We start from the raw sequence: 12,200 nt of genomic DNA on the forward strand, positions 1-12,200 counted from the left end.
TCATGTGTCTGTTGGCTATCTGGATGTCTTCTTTGGAGAAATGTCTTTTCACATCTTCTGCCCACTTTTAATTGAATTATTTGTTTTTTGGGTGTTGAGTTTATAAGTTCTTTGTGTATTTTGGAGATTAACCTTTCATCAGACATGTCATTTGTAAATATCTTCTCCCATTCTGTGGGTTGCCTTTTAGTTTTGTTGATTGTTTCCTTCACTGTGCAGAAGCTTTTTATTTTGGTGAAATCCCAATAGTTTATTTTTGCTTTTGTTTCCCTTGCCTTGGGAGACCTATCTAGAAAAAAGTTGTTATGCCGATATCAAAGAAGTTACTGCTTATCTTCTCTTCTAGGATTTTTATGGTTTCAGGTCTCACATTTAGGTCTCTAATCCATTTTGAGTTTATTTTTTGTGTACGGTTTAAGAAAGTGGTCCAGTTTCATTCTTCTGCATGTTGCTGTCCAGTATTCCCAGCACGCTTGTTGAAGAGACTGTCTTTTTCCCATTGGATGTTCTTTCCTGCTTTGTTGAAGATTAATTGACCATATAGTTGGTGGTTTATTTATGGGTTTTCTCTTCTATTTATTGATCTATGTGTTTATTTCTGTGCCCTATCAAAATAACAACAGCATTTTTCATACAGCTAGAACAAATAATCCTAAAAAGTTGTGTGGAACCACAAAAGACCCCCAATAGCCAAAGCAACCCTGAAAAAGAAAAGCAAAGCTGAAGGCATCACAATTCTGGACTTCAAGTTATATTTCAAAGTTATAGTGATCAAAACAATATGGTACTGGCACAAAAATAGACACATAGATCAATGGAACAGAATGGGCTTTATATTTGTTATAAATTTTCACATATACTTATCTAGAATTTTGTTTTTTCATGTAATGATACCAATAGGCACCCCCTAAATAGCTTATTGTCTTGAATAAGCTTCCTTGACACTATATATTGAGTCAAATTTTATATTCTACTGCAACTTGATTGAGAAATTTTAGACTCTGCTGCTTTGAATTCGATTTCCAGTTCTAGCAGTGGTACACTGTTTAGTTTGGACAGACGTCATTATTTCTAGAAGATTTGGTCAGCCCAATTTAAAGAGACAGAGAAAGAGAACATTGCCTTATACCACAGGGGGGCAGTAAGGGTTAATGAGATAATATTGATAAACCATTTTTAGGAAGAGGGAAAAACGCGACCGATATGCTTATTGCATGTTGATAACCAAAAGGAATAAATGAAAGCATATGTAAACTTTAATATTTTCAGTGTTTCACATTCATAGGCAAATTCTACCTTAGTGCCTTGCTAAGGAAAGTAAACAAACAAAACCCCCAAAACCTTCAGCTTTAGAAACCAAAGTTCCCAAGGTCAGAGAAATGCTAACAGAAGACAAGCTTACCACATTGTTCCAGTGTTGTTCAGCCTTATCTATTCGTTAATCACTAACTTCTGGATCTTAATTTTTTTTTTTTTAGTAATGTGCATAAGCCAATTCAGTATAAATACTGAAGTGCAGAACCACGTATTTTGGAAAAGGGATTGAAAATAGAAAACTCATTTAGTCAAACACGTCTCTAAATTCTGTTTAGCAAAACAAAGGTTATCACGGGCTTCTCGTCTTTATGAGTTGCAAAATCTCTTAAGTCAGGGCAAGGTTCTAGTACCAACTGTAGAATCTCATAGAAACCTGAATATTTCCCCCAGGGACCAATTCATTCATTGTTTATAGCCCTAACGCCCCGTTTAATGCAATTTGGAATATCTACAACAATAATGACTTACTCTTTAGAATTTCTTTTTCAGCTTTGGCAGATTTACTAACCCAAGCTCCCAGGAGCAGTCCGGTTAGAGTAATGATTCTTAAACAGAGAGAGTGCAGAGTCAACCCCAGCCCCTCCATTCCTCACTCCGGGATACATGAGAATCTCCAGTGTATGTGAGTGGAAAAGAATTCAAAATTATAATTTTGGCAGAAACACTGATTTTGTAATAAAACTACAGAAGGTAAAACTCTGGAAAAAATTAGGTGTATAGGTCAAAAAAGCTTGAGAAGCACTGATAAATACTGAAAACTCTTGTGAAGGAAAGAGGGTTAGAAAGAGCTGGTCATTGAGCTTGGAGCTTAAGAAAATTTTCTTGGCAAAAGAGGCGGCAGAGGGATGGGGAGGGCCATGTGGTACTGAATGTTCCAGCTCCCTCCCCCATCCCATGCTTGTCTAGTTCATGAGCAAGCTGTGAATCTGGAAGGCTTAATCTGTGGCTTGATTAGTTTGAAAAAAGGCTGAGTTCGGTCAAAATCTTTGGTACTGCATTTCTGAAATGAAACAGATAAAATTAACCCTTGCCAAATGTCAGTTCCAAAAGGTTAAAGTATTTGATTGGGTCCAAAGATGACTGAGAAAGTAAACAGGGGAAGATTTGGTAGTAAGAAAGAGAGAGAGAGAGAGAGAGAGAAAGAATGGAGTGAGCATGGGTGAGCACACCTGGGAAGAAAGGCAGAGAGAGAAAATTAAGAAAAAATTTTTTTTAATTTTTAAGTTTATAAAGAAACACAGGATCACTAACAATAAATCATCATAAAATTGAATGTATAGCATTTAAAAATGGTGTTTACTTCAATGCACAGGGAGTAAGCATTTTAAGGTAACGAGCCTGTTACTGCTAGAAACTGGAATTACAAATAATAATCAAAAGCATATGTCATTTGGAGGCAAATAGCATAGCAGACATGCACACATTTTCATAGTTTTACCATTTACTGCGCAATAATTACACTGAACTGTTAGAGAAATGCATTCCCTGGAGAACAAACGGAAAAAGACTTACTTTCAGATATAAGCAGAGTCACCTCTGGAGAGTAATACTCTACTTTTTGTGTTTCCATGACCTTCCTCTTCAGGCTGTTGCGGTACAGTTGGGTCCCAGGATGGTGCAGTGTGGGACAGATGGGTCACAGTGCGAAGAGGTTTGTCTGAGCTGACTGATTCGTGCTAAAATATCCGATGTTATTCTCCATTTACTATCCCTCCTAAAATTCTTTAGGAGGCATCAGTAGGTGGGTAAAATTGCTTAACACAGGAAAAATTCTTTTTTTTCCCAAGATTTTATTTATTTTGACAGAGAGACAGGAGAGCACAAGCAGGCAGAGCGGCAGGCAAGGGAGAGGGGGAAGCAGGCTCCCCGATGAGCAGGGAGCCGCACACGGGGCTTGGTCCCGGTGTCCTGGGATCATGACCTGAGCTGAAGGCAGATGCTTAACCGATGGAACCACCCGGGCATCCCATTAACATCCGAAAAATTCTAATTCAGAAAAATTATCTGAGGCTCAGGTGAATTAAAGTCTGATTTATAAAGTTCCTTTCGAGATCTACAAGATTGTATTTTAAAGCTCTCCTGGAATGTAGGCTAATTCCCACAAAACTTCCAAGGAGAGCTTCTTTTGAACCTATTTTAACAAACAGATAAAAATCAGTTTTAATTTGTTTATCATTCATATGCAAATATACCCTGCCATGGAATTTCAAGAATGCTTGAGAGGACTTTCCGATTTCCCTCTGGATTGTTTTTCATTAATAACTTACTTAGCAACCGCTTTCTTCAGAAAAAGTACTGAAGTTGTGGTCTTGCCTCACTGGAACTATCACATCTTTTTTTTTTTTCCAAGATTTTCTTTTTTTATTTGAGAGAAAGAGAGTGGGAGGGAGAGGCGGAGAGAATCTGAAGCAGACTCCATGCCGAGTGCAGAGCCTGACATGGGGCTCGATCCCATGACCGTGAGATCATGACCAGATGACTGGAGCCGAAACCAAGAGTCAGACCCTTAACCAACAGAGACACCTTGATGCCCTGAACCAACCGAGACACCTCGATGCCCTGAACTATCTTGTGTTCTTAAATACTAGGTTTGTTGAGTGAAATATTATTAGAATCCTCCATTACTTTTAACACACAAGAATAGTAGTTGTGTTGTATGTATAAAGCTTGTGGAAAACAGTCCAGACAGCAGTTCCTTCTGGTTTGATCTTAGCTATTTCTAGAACATTCATTTCAACATTAAACAAGATTCCAGAAAATTTTGTGGTTTTTTTGTTGACTTTGCTAATGAATACTTATCTGCATCTTTTTTCACATAAGCAATGTTTTGGGAGATGATGAAGACAAAGGTAGGAATACAAAACATTATTTGGAAGTGATCGTGAGAATAAACTAGAGCCTACTAAGGTTGGTAGGTGAAGCAGAACTGTCCAGAAAAGTCCAGGCTAGTGCAGCTACCCCAGAGATCTGATTAGTGTGAAAACTAATGTCATAGGCCACTAAACTGTGGGGTAGTTTATATGAAGCATAATCATGCCAATGGCTAACAAATACACTTATTTATATAAGCTATGATTGTTTCATTATTAACTTAAAGAGGATAAATGGGAGGAAATGGAGAAAGACAAAAGTTAGCATAAAAGAGAAGGTGCGTGGGAAAGATCTTCGTCAAGATGCAAGCAATATTATTATTATGAACCACATACTAGAACAAGAGATGAATTGGGAGAAAACTGTCCAGATCCTCAAATCCACATTCTGGAGAGGAAGCTATGGGATCTCAGGGAGATGGAGTTACAAGCTCACACTGTTACAGAAGCAGGCAGTTGTCTTTCCCCATCCATCATCTCTGCCACGGAAGTCCTACTCAGCCTTCAAGCCACCCCCTCTGGTATCCCTGCCTTGTTTACTTAACTAAAAATGGGCATTTTCCAGGTGTCTGAGTGGCTCAGTCGGGTAAGCCCCTGACTCTCAATTTCGACTTAGATCATGATCTCAGGGTCCTGAGATCAAGCCCCATGTAGGGCTCTGCACTGTGAAGCCTGCTTAAGATTCTCTCTTTCCTTCTCCCTCTGCCCCCTCAATACTCTCTTTCTCTCATTAGAAAAAAATAAATACATAAAAAATAAAAATGGACTCTTTCACCTCTGAATTTCTACAGATTCCTGAACTCTGGCTGAGTTTTTAAGAACAACAGTTTTGCGTGGTTTTCTTTTGCTTGCCCTGGCTCACTATTCCTTTCCTGTCCTGGGCTACTTCTCAGCAAAAGCCTTCTTGAGCTTGAGGAGAGAGAGGTTTGCCCAGAAGGACACCACTGCTATACATGCAGGTGGGGAGGATGTTCTATATAGAGTGGTCTCACGCTGGAGGGAAAGGAACAGAAGAAGAAGAAGAGAAAAAAGAAGAGGAAGAAGAAGAGGAGGAGGAGGAGGAGGAGGAGGAGGAGGAGGAAGAAGAAGAAGAAGAAGGAGGAGGAGGAGGAGGAGGAGGAGGAGGAGGAAGAGGAGGAGGGGGAGGGGGAGGAAGGGAGGAGGAATGAAATGTGCCCTCGCCTCATCCCTTTTTCCTTGTTTTCAATAAAGGACCTTCATAAATTCTACTTGTTTTATTTCTCCCTGTTCCTATGAATCTAGGCACTAGATTATTTAAGGCTTCTTCTCAGAGCATTCAATGAGCTCCATGCTATGACTCAAAAAGAGAAGAAAGCAAGCAAGCAAGATTGGTTTTAGGGACCTGTGGTAGCCAGAAGCCAGATGTTTTCAGCTTTCCTCTGCTTTCTCTTCAGCACAGTCGGTCAGGTAAGAGCAGGTACAACTGGAACCAGGGAGTGTGATGTTGCTCGGCGTCACAGAGCCTGACAGAGAAGTCAGACGTATGGTAACTCACTGATAATGTAAAAGTCAAAAAGAGAGGATTTATAACTTTTGCTATCATTATTATGCCAAGAGAGAACTCATTATGAAATTCTGTTAAAAGAGAAGATGGCTTATACCTAAAGCGGGAATTAACAGCTTGGAGAAAGAGATGTTTTCTCCTGTCACTGAGCTCTTGTGAGTTAGGAACCCTGAGGAGTGAGTCACTTGAAAACATCCCGACAGATAACATATTGTTAATCTGTCTTTTCTTCTCCCAGGAAATCAGATGTGAGAGACTCGATTTAAAAAATAAAGTCCAACAGCCATCAAATATCTGGAGAAACTAGTGGTAGGAAACAGTAAGAGACCAAAATGAAATAAAGCAAAGAAGCAGATCAAATTCCAAGAAACAGGGAGAGTGTGTTGTAGTTGCTACAAAGCTCTGGAGAGCAACATGCATGGTTAAATTATTACCTCCTTGAGGGCAGAAGCCATGTTTTATTCAGTCATGAATTCCCTATTGCACCAGGCTGCAGAGAGTAGGTGCTCAATAAATGTTTGTTTCATTAAAAATGTTGAGGAGTACTCGGTATAGAACAAGTAAGCATGTGCCTGTGTTCTCTCTCATATTAAGTATTTCTGAGTCTCTGCCAATCTTTTCTGTTCTTTGCACCTCACTAAATTGGTGACAAGAGAGCAGATGCCCTCAATCTTTTGTACTGTCTGTTCTAAGCCTGGGTCTCACAGTAATTTCTTTCTTTCTTTTTTTTTTTTTCCTTCTCTTTTTTTTTTCTGGTGAGTGAAAAAGTGATGTCTTCTCTGATAAACATGTGTGTCTTCATTGCCTCTAAAGATAACAAATCAAAAGGTCCCTATTTTTCATGCCAAGAGACTATTATTGGTTAGAATTTGGTCCTAGAGTTTAACGATTTTACTCCCAGATCTTTGGGGCATGAACGATTGGGGGAGTACCCCTTTGACCGAAGTACCCGTACCTCCTATTCCCCAATAGTTCTCTCTGTGTTTCACACTAGAGAGAGCCAGACAGTTCTGTCTAGAGATCCTATTAGTTTTTTTTTTTTCCAGTAAGGTTTTCTTGGCCATAAAAGCAATATATTTTTTTGTTAAAAGTGATGGTAGAGAACTGAATGGAGTAGAAAGGAAGAGTTCCAACCCTTTGCCATCTTATCGTTAAACCGTTCACCTGAGGTCACAACCGAAATGTCTTGACCTTAAGAGATGCAGACAGATTATGTCGGTGTCCGTGCTGGAAAAAAGAAAAATTGTGCATTCGAAATGGTTCTGTCTACAAGCTTTCCAGTCAATCATTTTATAGTTTTGATAAAGCACTGGTCAGGTACAATAAAGGATTTTTAAAATTATGACGCCCAGCACACCCTTGTGTGGTACAGACTGCCAAATGTACACCTTGTATTATTCTTCATACATCCTGGATTCCTGGGGAGAGGGTGTATGATGTGGGCGTGTTTCGTGTGCTTGATATCTATAAATACACTCACAGGCTGCTCAAAGCTGCTCACTGTAATTTCAGCACATCCACTATTCCCGGTTTTTACATACACCCGCACCCTCACGAAAAAGGAGTAAAACTGAATTTATTTCTGCTATGATGAGCATGTCTCCAGACAAATTGTTACAAAAGTAGATCTCATTTTTTAGGGGTGCCTCACCCTAGAGATGCAAAACTAACTTCTGGTTTGTCTGCAGCAACATGTGGAACACTCTGTTTTCACCCCATTCTCTTGACCTTCTCGGGTGTTACTTCTAGATGCTGACATCTATTTATGCCGCTACCAGCCTTCTGCGGTTAGGTCCAGGGTTCATCTTCTTCCAGCTTGTGACTCTGACTCCGTTTCTTATTAAAGCTTTTCTCTCTTCTTTTTTTTCAGAAATCCCAACCCACAAGTCCTCTGCCTGCTGCCGCCCATACCTGCCGCTGCAGTCTGCACAGACCTAGACGGGACCTTGACAGTGTTCAAGACCCATCACATCCACACCAATGCACCCCCCTGGTCTCTCTCCCACAGCTTTTCCTCATGTAGAGCTTAGTGGTTAAGGGTACAGTCCCTGAAGTCAGACTTGGCTCAAATCTTAGCCTTGCCTCATACTAGGTATGGGTTACTTAATACGTTTAAAAAATATATTCATTTATTTATTTTTTTTTTGAGAGAGAAAGAAAGTGAGCATGCCAGTGGGGGGAAAGGGCAGAGGTGGAGAATCTCAAGCAGACTCTCCGATGAGCATGGAGCCCAACGCAGGGCTGGATCCCATGACCCTGAGATCATGACCTGAGCCCAAATCAAGAATCAGACGTTCAACCCACTGAGCCACCTGATGCCCCTGGGTTACTTAACACCTTGTTGGGCTTCAGTTTCCTCATCTACAAAAGAGGGTCGTTGATAGTACCTACCTCACAGAGTTTTTTTTAAGACGGTGGTGGATTGTTAAAGTAATGACAAACCCAATATGTCATGTATCTCTAAACCCAGGTTCTTGTGCTTTTGTGAAGTCTCCTCTCGCGTTGGTTTTGGGCTTGGCCACATGGCCTGCTTTGCCCAATGGCAGAAGCAGAGGCTATCAATGAGTGATTGCCCATTCAGCTTTTGCACTGTCTCCCTTGCTGCTTTTTTGAACCCAGCCATCACCTGAAGAAGCTTGAGCTAGTCTGCTGCTGGTGAGAGAGCTGTCCCAGCAGCCCCACCCTCCCAGTCAATGTTAGACCTGTGAATGAGGCCATTTGGCCCTAGCCAGCCTGGCTGACTTGCCAGATTGCGAACACATGAGTGATTCCAGCTGACATGTCATGGAGCAGAGATGAACTCCCCCAGCTAAATCCAAATTGCTAATGTGCAGAATCTTGGGCAAATGGTAATAGGATCATTAAGTTTGTGGGTGGTTTGTTATGTAGCAATAGTTTGATATAAAGACAAATGATTTCTTGTGCGGTATAAGGAATTGGCTTATGCAACTGTGGGGGCTAGCTAGGCAAGTCCCAAATCCACAGGACAGGGTGGAAGTTGCCAGCATGAGTTAAAGTTGCAGTCCATGGGCAGAATTTCACATTCGGTAGAGAAACCTCAGTTCTATGCTTAAGGTCATTCAGCTGATGGAATCAGGCCTACCCAGGTTATCCAGGATAACCTTCACAGCAACACCTAGGTCAGTGTTTGATTGAATAATTAAGGGCTACAGCCTAACCAAGCAGCACATAAAATTGATCATCATACCATCTAACATACTGTATAATTTTATAATGTATTATGTCTATTATTGTCTGTCTCCCCCCAGCAAAATATAAGTTCCATGAGGGCTAGAGGTCTCTGTTTTGCTTATTGATGTAATCCACAGTAATATTCAATACGTATTTGTTGAATTCAATTCAACAAGTATTTAAATTCAAATTCAATAAGTATTTGTTGAATTAAATCACTTGTTGAATTAAATAGCAACACATCCTCAGGAAGTCTTCTCTGACACCCGTTGTCCCCACAACAGACACCCACATTCCCCAAGTCAGGTGCTGCTTTTCTTCTCACCTACCTCCTGAGCGAGCTACACCCACCCACTTCAATCAGATCAACCTAATCTTACAGAAATTCAACAAAGCACCAGACATGACCAACATCTTATGATTTATTTACTTAACTCTTTGCTCACATTCATCTTTTATTTTGCATCTATTTCTTTAGCTTTCTTCTAGTTCTTTCCCCTGCTCTATTTTGACTGGTTGGGAAAAAAAAAGGAAGGATTGTTACAATTAAGTTTACATATATAAAAAGAACTTTAGGCAGAGGCGGTCTTGAGTTGTTTGAGTTGTCTTTACATGTAGAAACAGTCTTTCAGTTTAGCGGGGAGCATCTCTCATTTTACCAGCATGCTTTAAGCACCAAATATGTCAGATATTGTGTCAAATACTAAGACCACAGAGATGAAAGTCAAGGTCTCCGCCTCCCAGTTGTTTATAGTCTAGTGCAGGATTATGAAGTGATGTCCCGGGGCCTGAATCTAGCCTCATCATTAGTTCAAATCACACATTGTTGGTCTATGTTGTGTTTGATATTTGAATCAGCTGTCAATATTGGAAAATTAGAAGATTTCACATAAAAATTAGGAATTCTAGCTTTCCTTGAGATATCAGAGGATCCGGTAACATGCCCTATATTTTTCCATGGCACAAGTGGCTCAGATCTGAGGGGTAGCTGCTGCCTCTCACTGGGCGTGAGCTCTCCATCTCTAGTCACCATCTTCTCTACCGCTATGTATCGTGCCCCAACGTCAAGGTCAGATGCTTCCTACATATCACCTTACATCTTAAATGATGTAGTCATTTAGGTTACCTTCCTGGCCTCCCGTAGGCATTTGGTTTTTGGATCCCTAGTCTAGTGGGTTGTATTTCATAATACACTACTAAAACACTTTTCAACTCTGCAAAGTAATTCTGCTTCTGTGATATAATTTGATGTGCCTAATAAATCTAAGATACAGGTAGGCCAAGTGTTATTAGTTCCATTTTTCACATGAGGTAATGAGAAACTGGAGTGGTTAATTTACTAGTTTGAGATGTAGAGGTGGTTCTCGAGTGCAAACTTCCTGATTAGCCATCCACAGTCTAAAGAGTATTGCTGAGGGATCTCACTCCCTCTCCAACTTTTCCCTCTGCAAGATTTCAGACCAAAGTAGTCAGAGATTGGGCAGGGAAGAACAATTAGCACAAAGTGAGGTTTGGAATTTTGACGATTAAGACTGAGTTGTGGTTTTTTAGGACTATAACTGGCTGAAAAACTTTTTGTCATCTAGAAGTGATGGACCTCTTTCACACTTCACCTTAAGGCAGGAACACCAATGAACACATACTTAAAAGGACAATGGAAGATAAACGTTGCATTTTCTATCCAATCCAAACGTGTCCTATTTGCTCAACTTCCTAGTTACACACAGAGATACTCTCTCACTCTGTCACACGTGCACATCTTTTTTTTTTCTTTTACACTACACACAGATTTTGTATCTTTCTTTTCTTGCCAACAGTATGCCATCTTTTTATGACATTAAGTAGTCTTGTAATGTATCACTTTTAATGGTCCCATAACAGGCCACTACATAGTGGTATTATAGTAATATTTGGCCACTCACCTATTGGTCAATTTGAGTTTCTAATTTATTGTTAAAGAAATAAACTGCATCGAAGATTCTGGTAGCTGGCCCATGCGCACATATGATTACTTCTTTAGGATAAATTCTGGGAAGTGGAATTGTTGTGTCAGGACATAGGTATTTTTGAAAACTTTTGATGCGAGTGTAAGGCCTCCTTAAACAATGTCCTTCTTTCTAAAACCTCCCAATCCCCAACTTGGTCATTTCTATTTCAGCCAGATAAATCTCAATAAAGTAATGTTTGCATATTTTACTCACTTGTTAAAAAGCCTCAATCTTCTAGCTTATTAGACCAATTTATAAAGCACCCCACACCCAGGGCCTTGGGGGGGGGTCCTCTGGGAAAACATCTTGTCTTACCTGTCGAAGCTCACCTACTCTTCAACTCCAGTTAGGGTAGACCTATAATTTTTGCCAGGTCCACCATTCGTTTTTTTGTTTTTGTTTTTTCCTTCACTATGTGAGGAAACTGTTCCCTTTTCTTCTCTATTGATGTAAATCTTACATATCCCCCAAAGCCCAAATCAAATTATATATTTATAAAAAATGTTTCTGGGATAATCCAACCCATATTATCTTTACACTCATGAACCATATCCCCCTATGTTTGTAGGTAGGTATATCTCATTTCCTTAAGGTGGACAAGTTGTTCCCAGGCAGGTTATTTTTTGAATCTGTCTCTAAAGTAAACACAGCGCTAGGTACTAAGTCTTGAAAAGGACTGTAAAAGTGTGGACTGAGTTATTGGAGAAAGTTCTGAAATATACCCTGAATGCCTATAAGAATTGGTTTTACTCACATATGAAATTGGGTGAATGGACTAGATGAGTTATCAAAGTGTCTTCAGCCATACTTTTCTAATACTATGATTATAATTAGTTACTGATAAAATACAAATAATTTTCAGCTAGTTTTTTGAAAGATATCTCCACTTGCAAAAATTATTTTGTATGGAATTCAATATAAGAAAAAAAAATCTTGCAATGATAATTTAATCACCACAATTACCAAAGTAGTTAGAGGTGACCAGTGATACGGATTTTGAAAACAACATTAGTGAGATTTCATTGTATAAAGATATTTTTATTCAAGGCTTATAATATAAAATAGAACCAACGAATTTAAAAATTACCCTAGATACTGAACATTAAAAAAAAGCAACAACTTCAGTTCATTTAAAAATACATAAATTATTTTCATTCCACCCCCCCAAAGTATGGTACTTCACTTTCCAAAAATATTACACATTCAAATAAACTGTAATTATGAACATATATAGATAGCTTCCCACAGTTAGAACTTTAAAAATGGATTGTGCTAAATAAAATGCATGTTGCTGCAATATTTAAATAT

The sequence above is a fragment of the Ursus arctos genome, unplaced genomic scaffold (genome assembly GCF_023065955.2).
Source record: "Ursus arctos isolate Adak ecotype North America unplaced genomic scaffold, UrsArc2.0 scaffold_11, whole genome shotgun sequence".
Taxonomy (NCBI): domain Eukaryota; kingdom Metazoa; phylum Chordata; class Mammalia; order Carnivora; family Ursidae; genus Ursus; species Ursus arctos.